Source organism: Lithobates pipiens, unplaced genomic scaffold (assembly GCF_037356315.1).
Source record: "Lithobates pipiens isolate NorthernLeopardFrog02 unplaced genomic scaffold, aLitPip1_a1.2 Scaffold_8, whole genome shotgun sequence".
Lineage (NCBI taxonomy): Eukaryota > Metazoa > Chordata > Amphibia > Anura > Ranidae > Lithobates > Lithobates pipiens.
In genome coordinates, this window is record NW_027507903.1 from 611,786,887 (window position 1) to 611,804,893 (window position 18,007).

Consider the following 18,007-nt stretch of genomic DNA (forward strand, 5'->3'; position numbering starts at 1 on the left):
GAGTGAGTCTGTATGGTTGGATATAATTCAGATATATTTGGCGCCACATCGCTTCTCCATTGTCTGGTTATAAGCAATCTAGCGGCCAAAAGCACATGAATAACCACAGTGCGGAGATCTGGGGGGAAAACCTCAATACCCAAATTCAGAAGAGCTAGGCTTACATTTGGACAGGTAATCATCCCTGTAACTGAAGAGATCAATTGAAACACTGAATTCCAAAAACTATTCAGATTCTTACAAGACCATAGGATATGCATAAGGTTACCAATTTCTCCACATCCCCTGCAACATAGCTGTGAGTGGTTATGAGAGAATTTATTCATACCATAGGGTGTTAGGTACCACCTCAAGGCGACTTTTTGGTGGAGCTCCCAATGGTTAATACATTTAGTTGCCTTATACAGAGTCGTAAAGGCAGACTGCCACTGTTGAGTGGTATATACGGTCCCCACCTCTTTTTCCCATTTTAGATAAGGTGATGTTTTAGCAAACACAGTCTTGTGTTGGAAGAGCAAGTAAAATATGGATATTCCCTTCTTTTGGGTCTGCGGTGAAGTAAGATATTTCCACGCAGTCTCGTGGACAAACAATTTGTGGGATTGAAGAGACCCAAAAAAATGAGAAATTTGACCATATGTGTACCTGTCGTGAATTTGGAGCCCGTATTTTTTTTGGAGAGCATCAAAGGACCGTAAGGAGTTGTTGTGAAACAAGTCAGTAATAGTCTTAATCCCTTTGGACCGCCATCTTCCAAGGGACACATTTTGGATGATGTCTGCTATTATTTCTAGGGGTATAGGAACGTCAATTTGGTTATCACCTGGGGACAGGGTATTACAGAGCCCTCCATGCCTGTAAAGAGGCCTGAATAGTTAAAGGCAGCATCTTAAGTGGAAATGGTTTCCACATGTCCACCAAAAGCATAGACGATAGTACTTTAGTAGGGCCCATTTCCCGTTCAATAGCACCCCATGGAGAGGTTTCTGCATCACAATGCCACGTTCTAAGTTGAACAAGTACTGATGCTCTGTAATAGTCTAGAAGGATTGGGTATCCCATCCCCCCTGCATTCCTATGTTTTGCTAGTTGAGTTTTAGAGCATCTAGGTTTTTTAGATTGCCAGACATATTTGGTCAATATGGAGTCTAACTTTCTTAAGTGTGTGGTTGAAAGAGGCAATGGCAATGTTCTAAAAACATATAAGATCTGTGGTAAGAGGAGCATCTTAAATGATGCCAGTCTCCCCGACCCCGTTCCACTTTAGATAATCGATTCGTTTCTTTAAGCAATTGGTCGGTAAGTAGGTGGTAGTTTACTTCAGCCAATCTAGTTGGGTCTGCAACCAATTGGAGGCCCAAGTAGGTTAGACTGTCTTCACTCCAGGTATAGGGGAATTGTCTTTGTAAGCTAGCTTGAAGGTCAGGGGGGACATTGATAGGTAAAATTAAAGATTTGGAAAAATTGATTTTGTAATATGAAATTCGGCTGAAACTTTGCAAGATGGTGTGGGCATGAGATAGAGAATGTGTGGGAGAGTTCAGGAATAAAATGACATCATCGGCAAATAAATTTATCTTATGGGAAGTGTTATGAAATGAGAAACCAATAACATCTGGGTGTGATCTAATTTTTTCCGCAAGGGGTTCTATAAGTAGATTAAAGATGGAAGGTGAGAGGGGACACCCTTGTCTCATGCCATTTGTGATCTTGAAAGTCCGAGATAGGGTGTTTGAGGTGTATACCTGAGCAGAGGGCGATGAGTAAAGGGCCAGAATAGCTGATAATATGGGTCCATTAAAACCAAATTTTTTAAGGACGTGTATCATGTACCCCCAGTGTATCCTGTCGAACGCCTTCTCCGCGTCCAATGAAAGGAGCAGAGAAGGCGTCCGACAGGATTTTGCATGTTGGATTATGTTAATAACTCTGCGAGTTGCGTCTGAAGGTTGTCTGCCTGCTGTAAAGCCTGATTGATCAGGATTAATCAACGAGGGGAGAATGTCTAACAATCTGAGGGCTAGTATTTTGGCATATAGTTTGATATCCGTATTTAAGAGGGATATAGGGCGGAAATTTGGGGGGTATCTGGAGTCTTACCGGGTTTTGGGATAGTAACAACGTATGCTTTAAGCATCTCTGGAGGGAAGGAGGAGGTTAGAATTGCTCTGGAAAAAACGTCTTGTAATGCGGGGGATAGGGCTGTCATAAATGTCTTGTAGTAGTCATTTGGAAGACCGTCAGGGCCAGGAGATTTGCCCAAGGGTAGTTTATGAATAGCTATTTGAATTTCTTTTTCTGATATAGGAGCATTAAGGGTTGTCAATTGTGAGTGGGAAAGAGTCGGGAGTTTTAGCTTTTGTAGAAAGGCCTGAATATCCTCATCTAGTGGTTGGTATATAGCTGGGTCCTTTTCAATATTATAAAGAGAGGAGTAGTATGTGGCAAACGTACTGGCTATACCCCTGGGATCTAATATTTTAGCACCATCTGGTGTATTTTTGATGAAGGGGATTCTAGCATGGGCTTTGTATTCCTTCAATTTATTAGCCAGTATCTTGCCAGCTCTATTGCCAGAGGCATAGTGGTTTAGTCTTAAAGCTTTAACATATTTGTCATGATTATCTAGAAGCAGTCCCCTGAGTTCGTATTGGAGACTTATCAACTTATCTGCCAGAGCGACCCCAGGAGTGACCTTATTTTGAGCTTCGATGGTTTTAATCTCTTGAAGCAGAGAATCTAATTTAGCAGACCTCTGCTTTTGTAATTTAGAGCTAAGTTGTAGCAGTATACCCCTCATGTACGCCTTGTGGGCACACCACAAGGTCATAGGGTTGGAGACAGAATTAGTATTAATACTAAAAAATTCCTGTAATGTGTTTGTCAGGGAGGTCACATAACTGGGTACTCGGAGCAGACTTGAGTTGGCTCTCCAAACAAAGTCCCCAGTAGGGGTGTCCTTCTCCGCCACCACAACTGAAACCGGTGCATGGTCTGACCAGGAGATATTGTGGATGGCGGAGGAGGATGTTGCTCTCAACAAACTTTTATCAACTATGATCATGTCTATGCGAGAATACGAGTTATGTCTAGCTGAATGGAACGAAAAGTCCCTTTCTCCTGGGTGCTGGCATCTCCAGACGTCATAGAGTTCTTCAGAGTGGAGAGTAGATTGGAGCGTGGGTAAAGGTCTCTTAGGCGGCGTACACACGCGGGGACTGTCTGCCGAAACTAAGTTCGTCAAACAGTCCGCTCAAACTTTTGAATGAACGAACACGCCCACACACGGCACTTTTTGAGCGGACAAATACGGCAAACTTTGTTCGTCGTACTAAGTCCGCGCAACTTTTGAAATGAGCGGACTCGCCCACACACGAGGCAACAGTCCGCTCATTTCGAGCGCGTGTGCAGGTAGGCGGGGCCCGCGACGGAGACGTCGCGGGCTCCGCCGCCTGGAATGGACTTAAAGGGGAACCCCAACGCCGAAAAAAATCGGCGTGGGGGTCCCCCCAAAGTCCACATCAGACCCTTGTCCGAGCACGCTACCCGGCCGGCCAGGAAAGGGGGGCGAGCGAGCGTGCCCCCCCTACTGAGCCGTACCAGGCCGCGTGCCCTCAACATGGGGGGTGCTTTGGGGAAGGGGGGCCGCGCGGCCCCCCCACCCCAAAGCACCTTGTCCCCATGTTGATGAGGACAAGGGCCTCTTCCCGACAACCCTGGCCGTTGGTTGTCGGGGTCTGCGGGCGGGGGGCTTATCGGAATCCGGGAGCCCCCTTTAATAAGGGGGCCCCCGGATACCGGCCCCCCACCCTATGTGAATGAGTATGGGGTACAATGTACCCCTACCCATTCACCTGTAAAATAAAAGTACCCAAAAAAAAAAACACAACACACGAGATAAAATATTTTATTGCACAGCTCCGGGGGTCTTCCGTCTTCGGGGGTCTTGTCCCCCTCTTCGGTTCTTCTGCCGGGCCATCGCGCCTTCTTATAGCTCTTTTGCAGGCGGTGGCCCGGTCTTCTGTCGCCGCCTTCCGTTCTTCTGTCGCCGCCTTCCGTTCTTCTGCCGGGCCACCGCGCCTTCTTATAGCTCTTTTGCAGGCGGTGGCCCGGTCTTCTGTCGCCGCTGTCGCCGCCGCCTTCCGTTCTTCTCCAGGAGATGTTGACACGTCGCTCTCTCCGGCCGGAATGCCAGAGCCACGCTGAGCGGCCACTTATATAGTAACAATGGGGCGGTGTCACATGGTATATGTCACATGGGTTGGTCACATGGTGACCCCGCCCCCTTACGATGTCATAGTCCCCATGTGACATCAACCCATGTGACCAACCCATGTGACATATACCATGTGACACCGCCCCATTGTCACTATATAAGTGGCCGCTCAGCGCGGCTCTGGCATTCCGGCCGGAGAGAGCGACGTGTCAACATCTCCTGGAGAAGAACAAGAAGAACAAGAAGAAGAACGGAAGGCGGCGGCGACAGCGGCGACAGAAGATCGGGCCACCGCCTGCAAAAGAGCTATAAGAAGGCGCGGTGGCCCGGCGGAAGAACCGAAGAGGGGGACAAGACCCCCGAAGTCGGGAGAAGAGGCCGGCGGCGGGGAGGAAGAAAGCCGGACTCCTCCGCTAGCAAAAGAGCTACAAGAAGATAGCGGAGGAGTCCGGCGAAAAGACCCCCGAAGACGGAAGACCCCCGGAGCTGTGCAATAAAATATTTTATCTCGTGTGTTGTGTTTTTTTTTTTGGGTACTTTTATTTTACAGGTGAATGGGTAGGGGTACATTGTACCCCATACTCATTCACATAGGGTGGGGGGCCGGTATCCGGGGGCCCCCTTATTAAAGGGGGCTCCCGGATTCCGATAAGCCCCCCGCCCGCAGACCCCGACAACCAACGGCCAGGGTTGTCGGGAAGAGGCCCTTGTCCTCATCAACATGGGGACAAGGTGCTTTGGGGTGGGGGGGGCGCGCGGCCCCCCCTTCCCCAAGGCACCCCCCATGTTGAGGGCACATGGTGCCATGTTGAGGGCCTGGTACGGCTCAGTAGGGGGGCGCGCTCGCTCGCCCCCCTTTCCTGGCCGGCCGGGTAGCGTGCTCGGACAAGGGTCTGTTGTGGACTTTGGGGGGACCCCCACGCCGATTTTTTTCGGCGTTGGGGTTCCCCTTTAAGTCCATTCCAGGCGGCGGAGACGTCGCGGGCCCCGCCTACCTGCACACGCGCTCGAAATGAGCAGACTTCCCTCCGAGCGGGAACAGTTTGCTCATTTCGAAAGTGGCCTACACACGGGCGGACTGTTCGCTCAAACCAAGTTTCAGCGGACAGTTTTTCGGAATTTCCGAAAAACTTTGTTCGTCAAACTGTCCGCTGAAACTGTCCGCTGAAGCCCCACACACGAGCGGACTGTCCGCTGAAACACTGTTCAGCGGACAAAGTTGAGCCAACAGTCCGCCCGTGTGTACGCGGCCTTAGATTTAGTAGTGGTGTCAATAGAGTAGTCCGTAGTGATGTTTAAATCTCCACATAATAATAGGGCACCTTGTTTAATTTCAGCAATTTTCTTCAGCAGTCTTTTTAAAATTGTAGCTGATGGGAGTTGGGGGCATAAAGACTGACCATTGTATAGAGTTTGTTGTTGATTTCTCCTATTACAATGACATAACGCCCATCTGGGTCCACCATAGAAGATTTGAATGAAAAGGTCACCTGGTCACTGATTGCGAGAGCAACGCCTTTATGTTTATGCGCAACTGAGGCTTGAAAGACATGAGGATATTTCTTATGTTTGAGTCTATGTTGGTCTTGCAAGGTAAGATGTGATTCTTGTATACCTAAAACATCGGCCTTTAATTTACTGGCTTCTCTCCAGAGAGCGGCTCTTTTGGCTGGATAATTGAGCCCATGGGCATTAAAGGAGACTACCTTTACCATTTGTGTGAATTACAGGTGAGAGATAGGAGTTGACATACCTAAAGTCAGTGGTGTGTACGGGTTTGATCCAGTGTCCATTGGTAGAAGTGATCCTCAAGAGTAACATAGGAACTGTGGGCAATTCAGCAAGGTCCATCCTAGGAAGGAGAAGGGGAGGGAGTAGGGCAAAAAATAAGAAAAAAAAGAGGAAGGGGAAAACAAAACCAAAATAGACGTAGAATGAAGAAAGAAAAGAGTTTAGAATCATAACTTGTTCAGTAAAAAGGAGAAGGGTTCCTCACGGGATCCCGTGGCAGAATTACTGCGCTGTATGCAACGGGGTGTGTAAACACTCAGTGGCTTGTGTGCTTGAATAGTCGGGTATACATGTCTCTAGTAGATTCGTACAGGGGAGAATTCAGGTATTTCTCTTGGAGGAGGCAGCTTTATGTTTTCTAGAGACAACCTGCCAGGTGTTATGGACATCCATTGGAGGTGTTGGAGGTGCATGAGTCGCAGACTGATCCGGCAGGATGTCCCAAGTGCAGAGTAGTGCTAGACCCTCTTCCAGTGAGTTCACTACGGTTACGTGCTCATCTTTAGTTATGTGCAGTTTAGCTGGATATCCCCAGCGATAAATGATGGCGTGGTTACGCAGAGCCTTGGTGATGGATAGCAAGGCCTTACGTTTCTGCATAGTATACTGGGACAAGTCTGCAAAAAGTTGAATATTTGCATAGCGTTCAGGCGGTTGTTTATTCTTGCGGTAGGCAGACATAAAACTTTCCTTGACATGATAAAAGTGTACCCGTAGGAGAATATCCCTGGGGATGTTTTCAGGTAAATGCGAAGGTTTTGGGATGCAGTGTATTCTATCGATCACCAAGTCAGCCTCAGCTAAGTCTGGTAGGAAGGCTTTCATCATGTCCTGGGTATACTGTAACAGTTGCCCCATGGTAATTGCCTCAGGAACCCCTCTAATTTTGAGGTTGTTACAGCGTGACCTGTCTTCTAGGTCCGCGACCTTTGACCTGAGCCAAATCACCTCATTGGCCTGTTCGTTATGGGCATCTACCAGGGAGTTATATGAAGTAGCAAATTCCCCCATTTTGTCCTCCACGTGGATCACCCTCTCACCCAGTTCTCCCATGTCAGATCTGAAACTCCTCATACAGTCCATCAGGTCTGCGTGGAGGGAGCTGCTGAGGGACACGAGCATGTCTTTCAGCGTGGTGTCGGACACCGGCTGGTTGGTAGCGGGGAAGGATTGGAGCGTTTCAGCCAGCTCCCTGGTGTTGTCTAGGCCGTCATTGGTCTCCGCTCACCTTGTTGCCGTCTGAGTCCGTCGTCAGCCGTGGTTTTGATTTCGCTGGGCTTTGGGACAGTGGAGTGGAGATCTCCGGAGGTTTGTGACGTGAGGGCATCTGGGAGCTCGGGCTGGGTGTTGATGCTGCAGATCCGCTGGATGTGGGCGGCGAGGCGTCGCCGGCGCCATCTTTAAGTAGGCCGCAATCCTTCTGCGGGAAAAAATGTTGAAGTTTCTGCAATTGAGAGGCTCCCTTCCTCTTTTTAGCCATGGCGAAGGAGTGAGGGGTGTCTCCTGAAGGAATGGTGCGAGGATGAGCTGGAATGCTCCCCTTAAAACGATGTTTTCCCCGACTCTAGCATGGAGATAACTGCCTACACGTCCATGCAGTAGCTCGGTAGCTACGCCCCCCACGTGTTCCTTTTTTGTTCCTCTGAAAATGAAGGAATCTGTGTGTCTGTTTTCTTCACAACATTAATTGAGACCATTTCAGATTGAACTACTAACTTCCCATGCAAAGCTGCTTCCTTTGCCAATGAATCTGCTGTTCTATTACCTACAGATAACTCACTATCATCTTTTTTATGTGCTGGAATTTTTACAATAGCATATGCAAGAGGATTACTCTCTGCAAGGTCAAAAACTGCTTCTAATGTCTCTTTCTGCACATGAGTCTTATTGGATGAATCCACAAAACCTCTACGTTTCCAAATAGGTAAGTAATCAGTAAGAGAACGTACAACATATGAGCTAACACTATAAATCACTAGTGAACCTCTCTTCTTTTCCTTGTCAAGTCAATGCAGTTTTTACTGCTTCAAGTTCTGCTCGTTGAGCTGAAAAATGTCCTGGCAACTTGTGTTGTATGGCAAGATTACGTTTTGGATACCAAATTGAATACCCGCTGTAATAATTGCCTGACATACAATATCTCGAACCATCAACAAATACAGGTTCATCAGTTTTCTCTGCCTCTCTACGAAAGAGAGGAGAATGTGTATCATGGACTTCACACAAACATTCATGTTCTAGTCCATTGTATTCCATCAACTGAGGAAGGATATACTTAGCATTGTGTTCAACCTGTATTTGTTTAGGTGACAGAGCCAACAACTATTGAGAAAATCTTTGATTGGAGACTCCAGGAGCATTTTTCTCAAAAAGGAACTTCAAGGTACTATGTGGGGTTTGTAAAATGATTTTGTTAAATCCTACAATATGCTCTGTTGCTTTTACTGCATAATGCACACCCACTAATTGTCGAACACATTCGTCTAATCCCCTCTCCACTGGGGTAATTAAACGTGAAAAATACCCAAGAATTCTCCAATCTTCTCCCTGTTTCTGAAGCAAAACAGCTGAGATGGCAATTTCTGAAGCATACACTTGCAAAGCAAATGGTACTTGTTTATCCACTGTCGCTAATGCAGGGCCTGACTGCAAATCATTTTTCAACATTTCAAAAGCTTTTTGCTGGACTTCTGTCCAGGGACCAAATTCATCATCCTCTGTATGTTTTAACAAGTTATATAGCGGTTTCGCCTTCTGTGCCAATGACTCAATAAAATCTCTGGAAAAATTCACCAATCCCAAAAATTGTCTCAATGCTTTGAATGTAGTTGGTACAGGTAAAGATGCAATATCCTCTCTACGTTCCTGCAAAGGCTGCTTTTTCCCTGGACCAATCAAAATTCCTAGAAATTTTACCTCACTTTTCATGAGCTGAACTTTGCGTGTATTCAGCTTTAGACCTTCTTCCTGCGGAAGTGTCAGCAATTCTGCCAGAAGAGTCAAATGCTCCTCCTCATTTTCACTTGAAAGAAGTATGTCATCTACATACTGAATCAAACAATCGGATCTAGAGAACCTTGATAAAACATTTGCCAACGCCTAATGAAATATAGATGGGGAGCTATGAAAGCCTTCGGGAAGTCTTGTGAAAACATATGATATATTTTTGAAAACAAATGAAAATTTATATTGACAGCTTTTGGCCAAAGGAATGCTAAAAAATCAATTCGCAATATCTAATACAGAAAAAACTTTTGCATTAGCATTTAACTGTAACATGATATCTGGTGTTTCCGCTACAATAGGCGAACAACAGGGTATGTATTTGTTTAGCATTCTTAGATCAATCAAAAGTCTGTATGCACTAGGGTCATCTCGTTTAGCCACTACCCATAAAGGATTATTTGTTACCGAATTTGCTTTCCTGATAATACCCTGTTCCAAAAACTCTTATATGATCAATGAAACAGGTTCATCAGAATCTGGTGGTAATTTATATGGCTTCACAAAGGGATGATCCTTTCCTTCGACATTGACTAAAATATCCTTAAATAAGCCAACATCATTCTTTTTTTGATTCCAAAGTTTTTTGTGTGACTGTATCCCTTGTTTTAACTTCAAATTCTCTCCTGTATCAGGCCATTTGTAATCGGTGTCAACTGCTTCTGTTAAACAAATGCTTCCCACTTCTGAATAATCAGCTGGATCAATTACCACAGGCTTACGATTAGCTGAACCCTTCCAAATCACTCCATTGCCTAAATCAATAATCCATCCTCTTTGATACAAAATATCAGTTCTGATTATATTTTCAGATCCCTTACAAAACCACATGTCTATTTCAGTTTGTAAATAACCTGGGATTTCAAAAGAAACATTTTTACACATTTTAGCTTGAGAATCACCTGTTCCATTAAACCCGACAATTGTACAAACTGCTGCATCTGATAAAACAGGTAAATTTAAACCAGTGACACTAATCTGAGCACCTGTGTCTAAAAGAGTTTTCACTTTTTGTCCATTAATTTTAGCTTTTAAATAAGGCCGACCACTCTTGTCTAAAAATATAGGGGCAACATGAACTAGAGAATGATAAATTATTTCCTTTTCCTCTATCTGTCATGGGGCAGATAACAAAGGCTGTCTCCCATTGCTATAACTGTTTGAATGTGCATTCATATTCATTCCAATCTCTTTTAACTCTCTCCTCAGAGGGGCGTAAGGAGAAAAATTTCTAACTTCTTCTGTTGAAGGTGGGGCAGAAGGTTTATTGGATACTAATCCATTTTCTTTTCCAATGTTTTTCAACAGTCTACATTGAGATTTATAATGGCCAAGCAATTGTCTTTCTATTATCAAACTGTCTTGCCCTGCCATTCCTGAAGGTGGCAGCATTGCCTGCTTTAACATCCTTCTTATTGTCTATTTCAGAATTGCTATCCTGAATGACAGACATTTTTGATTTTAAATTACTCCGCTTCAATTGCCTTCCTACAAGATCTATAACTGAGGTAGCGTCATCCAAAGTTTCCTTTTGACTAGCTAACGCTATTGATTCAGGGTATAAATATGTAAATTTTCGAACAAATGCCCTTATTAATGCAGAATTTTCTTCATCCACTGCATAAACCATTTTGAATGCCTTCGCAAATGTTTCACTAAAATGAAACGGATCATCATGTATTATTACTTTTAAAGAATCCAATAACTCAGCTGTTGGGGTTTCTTCCCCAGTAATACACTTCAACAACTGAGGCAGTCTTTCAGATGCATTACTATGAACTTCAGTTCCATAATTATCAAGATAGGGTGATTTGATTAAACGTCTTGCTATGTGACTAGGAACCCATAAACAAAAAATGTTATTCCTTTGTTCATCACTCAAGTTGAAACGATCACAAAAACTTTCAAAGACATCCCCGTTGAAAAACACATCTGCTCTTGAATCATAACGAGGGATATCTTTCAAAATTTTTATCAGCTGATCATGTATTTGCAACATAAGTCTAGACGCTCTTTCTAATAGTTACTGTTTTCGAACATCATACAAAGAAGGATCCTGTATGTCAACCGGGCTGTCTGGTATAAACAATGATTTTGCTGCATCTGACTGCTTTTTCTCATCTTTCTTTGAAATTACAGAGATATGTTTGTTTTTTGAAGTTGCATTATTCTGCAATTCTACTTCATTCTCTAAATGCTCAATATACGTACAAAAAGTTTCACAACCTGAACAACTAGGTTCAAAAAATACATTTTCATGTGTTTGCATATTTTCAGTTACATTTTGACTAGCTGTTTGATTCACTATACAAATCATTTGTTTTTCTGGCTCATCAAATATCATTGTATTTAAAACTGAAATTAACTTCATTACATTACGTAATTTCCTCTTTGTTTTCGTTAATGAAAATTTAGCTTTCTCAATTTCAATATTTTCTTGAGAAAATTGAGTACTGTCCGTGATACTTTTTTTATTTGCACTAACATACAATTTTTCAGGACAAGCTTTCGGGTATGTCCCCTTCTTCAAGGTCCAAGCAGTACTGATTTACAAATTTTTAAGCAGAATGTAAAAACAAAACAAACAAAAAAAAAACACCTCTGAGGGAAAGAAGAGAAAAAAAACAACAAAAAAACACATACAAATCAATGGCAATAAAGATAAGAGAAGAGTTAGTGAGATAAGACAGAGGGAGAGCTATGGAATGGAGGGGGGGGGGGGGTTGCTAGTCACAGAGGGGGTTGTAAAACTTTAGTATAATGAGTAAGGAAACCTATATCTAAATTCTGGCCATTATTTTTTGTGTCAAAAAGAATTATCATTCTTAGTTCAAAGGTTTTCCTTTCCTGGTTAGTTCTGAAATTCCCTTTAAGAACTAAAACATTGAGGTCTTCTATAGTGTGGTCCGGTTGTGAGAAGTGATGTCCCACAGGTGTACATAAACTGTCTTCTATCTCACTAACTCTTCTCTTATCTTTATTGCCATTGATTTGTATGTGTTTTTTTGTTGTTTTTTTCTCTTCTTTCCCTCAGAGGTGTTTTATTTTATTTTTTTGTTTTGTTTTTACATTCTGCTTAAAAATTTGTAAATCAGTACTGCTTGGACCTTGAAGAAGGGGACATACCCGAAAGCTTGTCCTGAAAAATTGTATGTTAGTGCAAATAAAAAAAGTATCACGGACAGTACTCAATTTTCTCTATCACAATTGCACTAATACGGCTACAATCACATTAAATATTTTCTTGCAAGCATTGACTATACATAGATTTCCATAAAACAGCATCAGAGACCTGTTTCGATAAACCTGTAAATTCTAATTTACTTTCATCAGCTAAAACATCTACAAATTCCATATTAATTTTCTACTCACCAAATATATAACTTTTCCGTTTTCCCACTGGACTCAAATTCAACCGTCTGTCAAGACTTCTCTATGTCTTATATATATATATATATATATATATATATATTTATATATATATATATATATATATATATATATCTGGTAAGACCGATTGAGATTGTGGGACGAATTTCCTTAATTAGTTCTGAGTCAGCGTAAATCAAAATGTGTGTTTTATTGTACACACTAAAGTAGAAAATAATACTTACAAAAATAGTACAATGATAAAATTCTAGTATCGGTCTTTCATTTCAAAGATATAAAAATATTTCTTCAAGCTAGACCATGTGTTCTATTGTTCTATCTAAAATGGCGGAATAACCCTTTGTATGCTGAAAATAGCTGAGAGTCTGTGTGCTGAAATAGATGGATGTCTTCAAAGCTGACTATAGTTGCCAGACAAAGTCTCCTCACCAGCCTTTTGCTTATAAGACCCAAAGCTTCTAAATTCGTGCCAAAAGAATAAACCAAGGGTGTAGGCAAAAGAGTGGTTACCATAACTAACATCTGGTGTACCATTCTAATGACAGGAAGTGGGGGGGAAGGGAAAATCTAAACCATAAACAACATCTCAGTTACATAGGAATATATCCTTTAAAAGCATATATAATATTTACAATATTCATCAAAATCCTGACAGGTTTTAAATGTTTACTTTTTCAATTACAACATGTCACCATCTGGAGATTGATTGATTCAGAGTTTTTCTTTCACACAATATGGAGAATTCATATTCTAAATAAAGTATAATAAAGCCAATTGAAATTTAGATATTAAGAATATAACAAGTATACACCGTTATATCCACCTATATAGCTAGCTATCTTGCACTTTTTTAATAGAGCTTGCAGTCAGTTGTAGGAGATTGTGTGTGCTGTCTGCGTGCCCTGACCGCAGTATGCACCGTTATATACACCTACAGTATATAGCTCTTCTCTAATTGAGCCATCTGCCATCTGCAGGAGTTAGTGGGTGTTGTGGGTGTTGTGTGTGCCTCCAGCACAATATACACTACCCAATTGCTGGTTTTCCCATCTCCCTTCAGGCCATTACCATGTCTGGAAGGCCAACAAGGAGAGGCAGACAGGCGCGAGCCGATAAAAGATGGCAAGCAGGCTCTGTGTCTAGAGACAACAGTGCTGGTCATGGACGTGGTGCATCGTCATCATCAGCACGTGGCCATGAGACACGGTTGTCCTTCTTTTCGGCAGCTGTACGTGTTGAGCCGCATCATGCCGAAGACTTGGTAGAGTGGATGACCAAGCCCTCTTCATCCTCCTCATCCTCTCTCACCCAGGCTCAGGGTGCTAGCAAAGCAGCTGCCAATGCATCGTCTTCCCTCCTCTCAATATGATCAGTGACTCCTTCCCTAGACCCACCACGTCCTCCTGAGGAGTCTCCTGAACTCTTTGAGCACAGTGTTGGGTACATGCTCCAGCAGGATGCCCAGTGTTTTGTAGGCTCTGATGATGATACTCAGCTAGAGGAAGGCAGTAGCGTGAGCGCAGAGAGAGGGGATGCTCAAGAAGGACAGTAAATTGGCAGTCATGTTCCACAAGCTGCAGCATACTGCCAGGTTTGCTCCAGCGATGAAGAGGGAGGGGATGATGAGGGCACAGACTCCACGTGGGTGCCTGGTAGGAGAGAGGAGGAGGAGGCACATGTCCAACGAGGCAGGATGCCCTCCGGGGGCCAGCTTAGGGGCAGCACACTGACTGAATCACACCGCAGAGCTCCGCCTGTGCAGGGCGCTGCCTCTCCTTAAGCCAGGAGGGACAACTGACCCATGTGCCCTGTGTGGCTCACGTCCTTAACCTGGTGGTGCAGCGGTTCTTGGGCAGGTACCCAGGCTTACAGGATGTCCTGAAGAAGGCCAGGAAAGACTGTGTGCATTTCCGCCGATCATTTAATGCCTGTGCTCAGCTGGCTGAGCTCCAAAAGGAGTTGAACCTACCCAAGAACCGCCTTATATGTGACATGCCCACCAGGTGGAACTCAACATTGGTCATGCAGCAGCGGCTGCACACGTAGCAGAGGGCCAACAATGAGGGATCAGGGATGCATGCACTGTCCTGTCACCGTTTGAGGAGGCCACAAGGATGGTGAACAGTGACAGTGCATGCATCAGTGACACTGTACCTCTTGTCCACCTCTTGGGGCATACGCTGTGTGGAATAATGGACAGGGCACTTAAGGCAGAACAGAGGCAAGAAGAGGAGGACATCCTTGCCTCTCAAGGCCCCCTTTATCCAGACAGTGTTCCTGCTGTGCCATCCATCACACAGGAAGAGGATGAGGAGGAGACGGAGGAGGATGATTGTGTCAGCATGGAGGTGGAGGCTGGCACTCAGCATCAGCAGCAGCAGCAGTCTTGTAGGGATGATTTACAGTCCCAAGAAACCCATATACTTGTACGTGGCTGGAAGGAGGTAGCTGTGGATCATGTTGTCCTTAGTGACCCAGAGGACTCCGGACTGAATGCCTCAGCTAACCTACGCTGCATGGCCTCCCTGATCCTGCAAAGCCTGCGGAAGGATCCTCGTATTCTTCGGATCAAGGAGAGGGACCATTACTGGCTGGCCACTCTCCTTGATCCACGGTACAAGTGTAAGGTTGCCGACCTTATCTTGCCGTCGCAGAGGGAGCAGAGGATGAGACATCTCCGGGAGGCCTTGCAGAAAGGTCTGTGCAACGCGTTCCCAGAGACTGGGAGGTTACAAACTCCTGGTCCTGGACAACGTGTTGCTGAGGCATCGGTCAGAAGAAGCAGTGGAGAAGGTGGCCGTCTGATGCGTTCAGACAATTTTTTAGTCCGCAGCCCCAAGGTATGATCGGTTGCAGCAACCATCGCCAGCGTCTGATTTACATGGTGCAGGAATACCTAGGGGCAAGGTCAGACTTGGACACCTTTCCCACTGAAAATCCTCTGGCTTACTGGGTCTTGAGGATGGATCACTGGCCAGAGCTTGCACAGTATGCAATTGAGCTACTGGCCTGTCCTGCATCCAGCGTTCTTTCGGAACGCACCTTCAGTGCTGCTGGTGGCTTTGTTACTGATCACAGGGTGCGCCTGTCCACCGACTCAGTTGATCGACTAACCTTCATCAAGATGAATCAGTCTTGGATCACCCACAGCTACCAAGCACCTGAAGCTGATGTAACTGAATAATTTTTTTGAAATATCACATCCCTTCAAGACTGCCTATGCTGATGCTGAGTGACTGTCCTGTTATGTTGATTGTCTATCCTCTTCCTCCTCCGCTGATTTGTTGGAAGAATATTTTTGGTTCTGGGTGATGCCACCAGCCCAATTTTTCAGCTCATGTTTAACAGGGGCGTTTAATTACAATTTTTCATTCAATGCTTTGCAGCAGGGCTCATTCCTGCACCACAACTTGAGTATAAGGGAGAGGTTGCAGTGTTGTGGCACCAGCACCAGTGCCCAAGGCCCAATTTTTCAGCCCCTGTTTAACAGGGGCGTTTAATTACAATTTTTGATGCAATGCTTTGCAGCAGGGCTCATTCCTGCACCACAACTAGAGTATATGGGAGAGGTTGCAGTGTCGTGGCACCAGCACCAGTGCCTAAGGCCCAATTTTTCAGTCCCTGTTTAACAGGGGCGTTTAATTAAAATTTTTGATGCAATGCTTTGCAGCAGGGCTCATTCCTGCAACACAACTAGAGTATATGGGAGAGGTTGCAGTGTCGTGGCACCAGCACCAGTGCCTAAGGCCCAATTATAATTACAATTCTTGATATAATATTTCACAGGGGGGCCCTTTCCTGTGCCCACCCAGAGTAACTGTGAGGACCTATAGTGTTGTGGCACCAGCACCACAACCACCAAAGGTCAATTTTTCTACCACTGTTCAACAATGGCATGTAATTACAATTATTGATATAATCGTTCACAGCAGGGCGCTCCAGCACCCACCAAGAGTCACTTTGAGGGCTTACAATGTTGTGGCAACACCAACACCTTGTTCCGCCATTTCTGCAGAGCATATAGGGCAGGCCCCTACTTTCAAACATCCAACTTACAAACGTCTCCTACTTGCAAACGGAAGGAGACAACAGGAAGTGAGATGAAAAAAGACGGACGGCAAAACAAATTATACAGGGGTGATAACCCTTCCCTATTTTTTTCCAAAAAGCTTAAAAATAGATTTTTTGACTGGAGATACACTTTAAAAATGTACCAGTTCAAAATTACACACAGATTCTACTTAACACAACAAATTTACACAGTCCCTGTCTTGTTAGCACCGCCTGTATACTGCTGTTCTGAGTATATAGGGCCTGGGGACCCCACGTCTTTCCTTTTTTTAATATGGGTACGGGGTTCCCCTTAATATCCATACAAGACCCAAAGGGGCTGGTAATGGGCAGGGGGGGGCTACCCATAGTGATGGCGGAACAGTTCGCCCGGCGGTCGTTTTGCGGCGAAGTTCGGCTGTTCGCAGTCCGCCCGTTCGGCGGACTATTGGCGCCGTTCGCCCGGCGGACTTCCGTGTTTTTACTGTGTAAAAGAACTTTGACCTGATGACACATCCATCATGGGGTACAGGACAGCCAATTGAGACATTACAGCACATGGACACTTGGACATTCCCCCTAACTTATAAATACACCCGATCTGGCGGCCATTTTACATTCTTTCTTCTGTCACTATAGGGAAAGGTTGCTGTGTGGAGCAGGGAGAGATTGCAGTGACCCAAATTGCTAGATATTTGGTACACAAAAGTTCTTTTCAGGACTGGTATAGGTGTTAGGTGTATATAGGTTTGCTGTGCTACTGATTGTTGCAGCAGCCTGAGTGTCTTTTGTCAGTTTAGAGAAAGGGACAGGACGCTGTGTGGTGCAGGGAGAGTGAGTTTAATCATTAGCTGTTACTATCAGGTCCATAAAAGTGCTATTCCAATAACCAGTTATTGTTCCAGCAGCCTGTTTTGCCAGTTTATATAGGGACTGGCAGGAAGCAGTGTGTCAGACAGTGAGGGTCAGTTTAATCAGTAGCTGTTACTATTAGTTCCACAAAGGTTCTTTTCAGGACTGGTATCAGTGGTATGGTAATAGGCTTGTACACGTATAATATTCTTTCTTTCAAATATAGAAAGAATATTATACTTGACTGCTGCCCTTCTGCTGCAGTCTGCTAATCATTCACAACTCACTTGTTCCACAAAGCTCTTTATCAGGACTGGTAACTTGGTCTGTCTAGGGTGCTACAGTACATAGGGTTGAGTGAGGTACAGTCTGCTATTCTATAAGGACTGGTATCGGTCCACAATACATAGGGTTGAGGTGCACTACTGCTGACCGCTGCCCTATACTGCAGCAGTCCTTCATCAGTATAGGGACTGACATACAGTCTGCTAGTCACACACAACCTACTTGGTCCACAAAAGTCCTTATAAGGACTGGTAACTTGGTCTGTCTAGGGTGCTGACGTACAGTCTGCTAATCACTCACACACAACCTACTTGGTCCACAAAAGTCCTTATAAGAACTGGTAAGGTATATAAGGTGCTACAGTACATAGGGTTGAGTGAGGTACAGTCTGCTATTCTATAAGGACTGGTATCGGTCCAC